Here is a 7,321-nt window from a genome sequence, read left to right on the forward strand (position 1 = left end):
TAAAAGTATTTTTTTATGAAAACTGAACAAATTCCGCGGCTTTTCATGAGGGTGACCCCCAAGAATCTGTCACTGATTAGAATTGTAGAAAATTACCAGGGCGAAAAAATGATTGTTTCCATGATTATTAAAGATCGCCAGATTTTCGATATATCCAAATATATTTTCGAAAGAAAAAATTTATTTTTTAACATATTCATTTTGCTCTAATTCAATATGTGTAAAGCAGCTCCATTTCAGTTAGATAACTGCATTAATAAAAACTTCCCATAAGGAACGTGCCCCTGCAAATATATGTATGACGCTGAAAAGTAATATTATGAGATCAATTTATATATGTATGAGGCTAATAAGTAATGTTATGAGATCAATTTTCTTTTGTAGTAACGGAAATCCTACATATACACAATTTCTTTGGGGAATCGTTGACGTCACTGATAGAAAGTATTCTCTCTCTCTTCCTCTCTCTCTCTCTCTCTCTCTCTCTCTCCGTTCTCTGATAGTTATTCTCTCTCTCTCTCTCTCTCTCTCTCTCTCTCTCTCTCCGGTTTATCTTTAACATTTTGTGCATCCCTTTCCGCATAAATCAAATCCGGTATCTTATCAATGTTCCTCTCCAGATAGATGCACAACGTTGATTGCATTAAAAAATACCTTCATTGCAATGCCACATAATCTCATCAGTTAGTTTTGAAGATGGATGTTCCTTTGATTCATCAAACCGATGAAAGGAAAGAGAGAGAGAGAGAGAGAGAGAGAGAGAGAGAGAGAGAGAGAGAGAGAGAGAGAGAGAGTGGGGGGATTTTAAAGTGAAATGAAATAAAAAAAAATAAAAAACTTACGGAATCGATTAATAGAGTTACTTGTGACTACGGTTTTATGAAACCAAACGTGCTTCCGGTAAAACCGTTTAGCTTATACTCGTATAAAGTTAGTTTACGACGTTTACACACACACACACACACACGCACACATATATATATACATATAGTTTATATATATATAATATATATATATATATATATATATATATATATATATATATATATATATATATATATATATATATATATATATATATATATATATATATATATATATATATATATATATATATATATATACATATATATATATATATATATATATATATATATATATATATATATATATATATATATATATAGAAATAATCAACACACAGTCACGTGTGGAGAAATAAATTTCTGACTCACGTCGACGAACCCAGGTCTTTCAGGTGGAAGGCAGGGCGCTATCCACTAGGCCATACGAGTCTAAAAAGTTGGAACCTGAGAGCAACAAAAGGATTTTACCTGGGCAAGCTAACTGCTTGCATGCCAGGAGAGTTTTCCCCAACTTCCCGACTCAGCAATGACCCAATAGACAGCATTTCATTGAATTATCCCTTCTGAGTGGAATAAGATAGAAATAATCAACACACAATCACGTGTGGAACAGAAATAAATTTCTGACTCACGTCGGGATCGAAAGGTCTTTCAGATGGAAGGCAAGAGCGCTATCCACTAGGCCACAAGTCTACAAGAAGTTGGAACCTGAGAGCAACTGCACTCAGATTTACCTGGGCAAGCTAACTGCTTGCATGCCAGAAGTTTTCCCCAACTTCCCGACTAAGCAATGACCCAATAGACAGCATTTCATTCGAATTATCCCTTCTGAGTGAATAAGATAGAAATAATCAACACAATCACGTGTGGAACGAAATAAATTTCTGACTCACGTCGGATATAACAGGTCTTTCAGGTGGAAGGCAAGGCGCTATCCACTAGGCTATACAAGTCTACAAGAAGTTGGAACCTGAGAGCAACTGCACCCTAGGATTTACCTGGGAAGCTAACTGCTTGCATGCCAGCGAGTTTTCCCCAACTTCCCGACTCAGCAATGACCCAATAGACAGCATTTCATTCGAGTTATCCTTCTGAGTGAATAAGATAGAAATAACCAACACACAATCACGTGTGGAACAGAAATAAATTTCTGACTCACGTCGGGATCGAACCCAGGTCTTTCAGGTTAGCAAGGCGCTATCCACTGGCCATACAAGTCTAAGAGAAGTTGGAACCTGAGGCAACTGCACCCAAGGATTTACTTGGGGAAGCTAACTGCTTGCATGAAATAATCAACACACAATCACGTGGAACAGAAATAAATTTCTGACTCACATCGGGATCGAACCAGGTCTTTCAGGTGGAAGGCAAGGGCGCTATCCACGGAGGCCATACTAGTCTAAAGAAGTTGGAATCTGAGAGCAACTGCACCCAAGGATTTACCTGGGAAGCTAACTGCTTGCATGCCAGCGAGTTTTCCCCAACTTCCCGACTCAGCAATGACCCAATAGACAGCAATTATCCCTTCTGAGTGAATAAGATAGAAATAATCAACACACAATCACGTGTGGAACAGAAATAAATTTCTGACTCACCGTCGGGATCAACCAGGTCTTTCAGGTGGAAGGCACTTTGAAATCCATAAGCCATACAAGTCTAAAAAGTTGGAACCTGAGCAACTTGGATTTACCTGGGAAGTTAACTGCTTGCATGCCAAGTTTTCCCCAACTTCCTGACTCAGCAATGACCCAATAGACAGCATTTCATTCGAATTATCCCTTCTGAGTGAATAAGAGAAATAATCAACACACAATCCTTGGATGAGAAATAAATTTCTGACTCACGTCGGGATCAAACCCAGGTCTTTCAGGTGGAAGGCAAGGGCGCTATCCACTAGGCCATACAAGTCTAAAAAGAAGTTGGAAGGAAAGGCAACTCAGGCATTACCTGGGCAAGCTAACTGTTTGAATGCCAGCGAGTTTCCCCAACTTCCCGACTACTCAATGACCCAATAGACAGCATTTCATTGAAGTTGGGGAAAAAAAACAAGCGGATAAGTTATAACTAAATAACAATAAATACAAAATCCTTGAGAGGCGAGCAACCAGTGGATAATGCCCTTCCACCTGAAAACCAAGCGAGTTTCTCAGAAACTTATGTTCCAAGATGACTGTGTGTTAATTTATCTTATTCACTCAGAAGGGATAAGAAAACATACTGGGTCATTTCTATGGGAATTTGGGGATATATATATATATAGCTGCATAAATATATGCTCTCAGGTTCCAATTCCTTCTGAGACTTGTATACATAAATAGCGCTCCCTTTGCCTTCCACCTGAAAGACCTGAATCCCGACGTGATCAGAAATTTAGCTATATATATATATATATATATATATATATATATATATATATAATATATATATATATATATATATATATATATATATATATATATATATATATATATATATAAGAATAATCTCACCGACATGAATAATAACAAAGCAATGGGGTAGAAGGTTAGGATAATAATAATAAATCCATTAGTATTATTGCAACGACAAATAACTACAAATATACATAATAACATTATTGTTTTTAATGAGAATCACTAGTGAAAGTCAGGGAAAAAATGAGTGTGAGAATTTCAGTATCAAACTGGGTGTTATCGAAGATCGCATCATGAACAAAAGACAACTCCCGTGCCAGCAAGCATTAATCAAGCAATTAATAGATCAGGAGTAATCAAACATAGGGGAGGTTGAGTAAACATAGCTAATTGTACGTGCATATAATTAAGGAAGAAGAGTCTCAGAAGCGGAACAGGAAGTGTTACTTACTACTTACTATATAGACTTCAGGCCAAAGGCCAAGCACTGAGACCTGTGAGGTCATTCAGCGCTGAAACGGAAATTGACAGATAGGAGAGGGTGGAAAGTAAGATGGAAGAAAGAGAATGTGAATGGAGGTACAGTAAAAGGAACGAAAGGGGTTGCAGCTAGGGGCCGAAGGCACGCTGCAAAGAACCTTAAGTAATGCCTACAGTGCACCGCATGAGGTGCACTGACGGCACTAACCCCCTACGGGGAACAGGAAATGTTGGCAGAAGTAATGAACAAATTTCCTTATCATCAAACACGCTGCGAGAGGAGAGGTTTCAGTAACCTAAATAAAATGGAGTTTATTTTGTATTTGTAAGTAGTTGTTTCTACAACAAAATCAATAGTTAATAGTCAAGATCCTTCAGTTGCCACTCAGATGTCTAATATTTTCATGTAATTACACACTTAGACGCACACTAACACACACACATATATATTATATATGTAAATATCTCTCTCTCTCTCTCTCTCTCTATCTATATATATATATATATATATATATATATATATATATATATATATATATATATATATATGTATATATATTCAAGTCAATATAAGACCGATGCACACATAGCTTGTTTATGTGGTCATCTAATGAACATATTGAAATTTTCTACTAATATCATTCTTCTTGAAGATGTCTTCAAGACGAAACTGGAAGGAATCTATACCTTGCGGCGTTTCATTTTACCCTCATGTGTATCTGTGAATGAACATCACTTGTTCATGTCACATTTGTGCCTTCACATCTCTGTTTTCTAAAGATTTAAAGATTTATGTTAATACTGTAGATTCTATAGGGTATTACTAACAGTTAGGAATGGTTTTCCTTCTCGCAGGGGTTAGTGCCGTCAGTGCACCTCGCGGAATGCACTGTAGGCATTACTAAGAGTTCTTTGCAGCGTCCTGTTGGCCCCTAGCTTCAACCCCTTTCATTCCTGAATGCCCTCGTAGGTCCCAGCGTTTGGCCTTTGGCCTAAACTCTATATTCAATTCCATTTCATTCAACTAATTTCCGTCATCTTCCTAGATCTCGCCTTGTTTATAATAGGCCCCACTAATGGCTTAGTTTCTTTCGTTATATTCATGTTCTGTTGTTCTGCTGATTGATAGCGCTAGCATATTTTTTTTTTGAAGCACACGGCAGACAGTAAAGGGCCAATACGCGTATTCTATATTGAGTCCAGTACGCTGATGAAATGACGAGTATAAAAAATGTAGTTACCAAGGTCATTTGGTACATTATGCTTAACTTTTACCATAATCGTGTAAAGTTTTGTACGCAATATAAGATATAAAGTTTAGTTATTTAGTCAGTTCATAATTATGATCTCTCTCTCTCTCTCTCTCTCTCTCTCTCTCTCTCTCTCTCTCTCTCTCTCTCTCTCTCTCTCTCTATATATATATATATATATATATATATATATATATATATATATATATATATATATATATATATATATATATATATATATACATATACTGTATGTACATATAAAATATATATGTACATATACGTATATATAAAATTTTATCGACTTTTCTAAATCGTCTGTCCATTATTCAAATGAAGTTTGGCTATTACGGGTGGAATCGATTGCTGTACATAATGAATAAATATGCATGAATTATGTTTTAGTACATCAGCTATATAAACGAACGAACCATTATGCCCTGTGTAATGGTGCATATCCCATATTTCTTTAAATGGTTAATAGTAAAGTTGTCTACCTTTTAACAAAAATTCTTCGCGGTTCATTCAAAACGATTGAATTACGATGTTATTAATAAAATGAGTCTCAGAATGAGAGGACATTTAATAAACCATCGTATTTTTAAATATGATATGTATTTCTGATTGATGTTTTACCATTATTATTGTTAAATCCGAAGCATAAATAGGTAAAAGTAACGATCATGGTTTAAAAGTTTTCCTTGTCAGGAAATTAGTAAACTACAAAAAAATGGTCAATTTGCTATTGTTTACAAAAAACTATGGAATGTTTAGAATGACCTGCTACGTGGTAGTAGTAAAGATAATATTATCGTCACCCCTGACTCCCCTAAGTTTGAAATCTGTATTACTCATGGTCTCTATAGTTAGTGAATGTTTATGAATTCTTAACGCTGTCTGTAGCGAAAGCAGGAAGGGGAGTTTTAACGCATTGTATGTGATAATATATTGTGAGTTGGTTGGGTTTTGCACAACGCGTTCATATCTTTGATTGCTATGTTGTTGCAAAAAAGTGAATAAATGTTCCATTAAACACTTTAACACTTTGAAGTTTGTTTTGTTCAATATTCGAGCTCAACTCAAACAAATCATGTTAAATCGAGGTAAAAAATAAGATAAATGTAAATTTTAATTGTGTGTTTTTTTTTACTATTACAGCCTGTTAACAAACGCATTATACACTAGGTATAACAGCCTGCATTCAGTTCAGATACTGAATTTCTTTGACGATGTAATTGATCTCTCTCTCTCTCTCTCTCTCTCTCTCTCTCTCTCTCTCTCTCTCTCTCTCTCTCTCTTTTACTGCAATATCCATTTTCCTTCATAAATCACAGCGCAGTAACATGTGAAAAAAATATCCCATCACGAGATATTATATTATAACAGATTAATTTGAATGATGTCCCCTCATGTGAGCATCTTATCAGGTTGTATCATTGCATAAGGAAAGAAATAGAAGACAACAAACTATAATCACTTTTATCCTGCTACATGGCGTGCCTTGTATAGAAGAGTGTTTTGAGGTTTACTTGTACGCGTAGGGTAAGTCGATATAATACAGTCAAAGAAAAAGAGTGGGTTTATGTGCACACTTCTGAGGATTTTTGTGTTATTTGGCACATCACAAAAAAACCGCTGACACCTAATGTCTGATACAGATTCATTCATGTTCTTGGTCAGACACTTAAACATGTAACCACAGGAGCTGTTTAGTAGAAACGGTACAGTAGCAACGAATACAAACCCAATTTTTTTAATAATTACACACATTTGGACTGTTACACTGTTGTGTAACTAGTGCACAAATTGCTTTTGTTCAGCTTAATTTCAGTGTAATACTGAAATCTAAGCATAAGCAGCTTTTCATTCATATTACAAAATATGAAAAACGTATCGCTACAACGGTTCAGCATAAATGTATTTTCATTTCTAAAATTCTATATAATTAGAAATTCGTTTTTCTCTCCTGCTCCGGTTAATCTCTTCTCTTCAAATATAATTATTAAGTGAAGTGTACCAGGAACAGTCCAAACCGCTTGAATATGAAGCATGGTTAGGTACATTCACTGATATCCATGTAATGTCAATAATTTGGTCTATTCTGATGAATACCAAAGTTGCCCTGACATCTCTAAAGGCTTAGGTCAAGATGCAAGTACTGTAGAACAATGGGATATTGTAGAGAAGATAAACAATATTCATTTTATAATAAGCGCCCTTTGAAAGATTTAAGTAGCAACATAAAACTACCTATGATGAGAAAGCGCTTAGAAGTTTGTTAGTTGGGCTAGGGAATCTGTTAAAAAGTTAAGTATACCTTAGTTTTGACCAG

The sequence above is a fragment of the Macrobrachium rosenbergii genome, chromosome 8 (assembly GCF_040412425.1).
Source record: "Macrobrachium rosenbergii isolate ZJJX-2024 chromosome 8, ASM4041242v1, whole genome shotgun sequence".
Taxonomy (NCBI): domain Eukaryota; kingdom Metazoa; phylum Arthropoda; class Malacostraca; order Decapoda; family Palaemonidae; genus Macrobrachium; species Macrobrachium rosenbergii.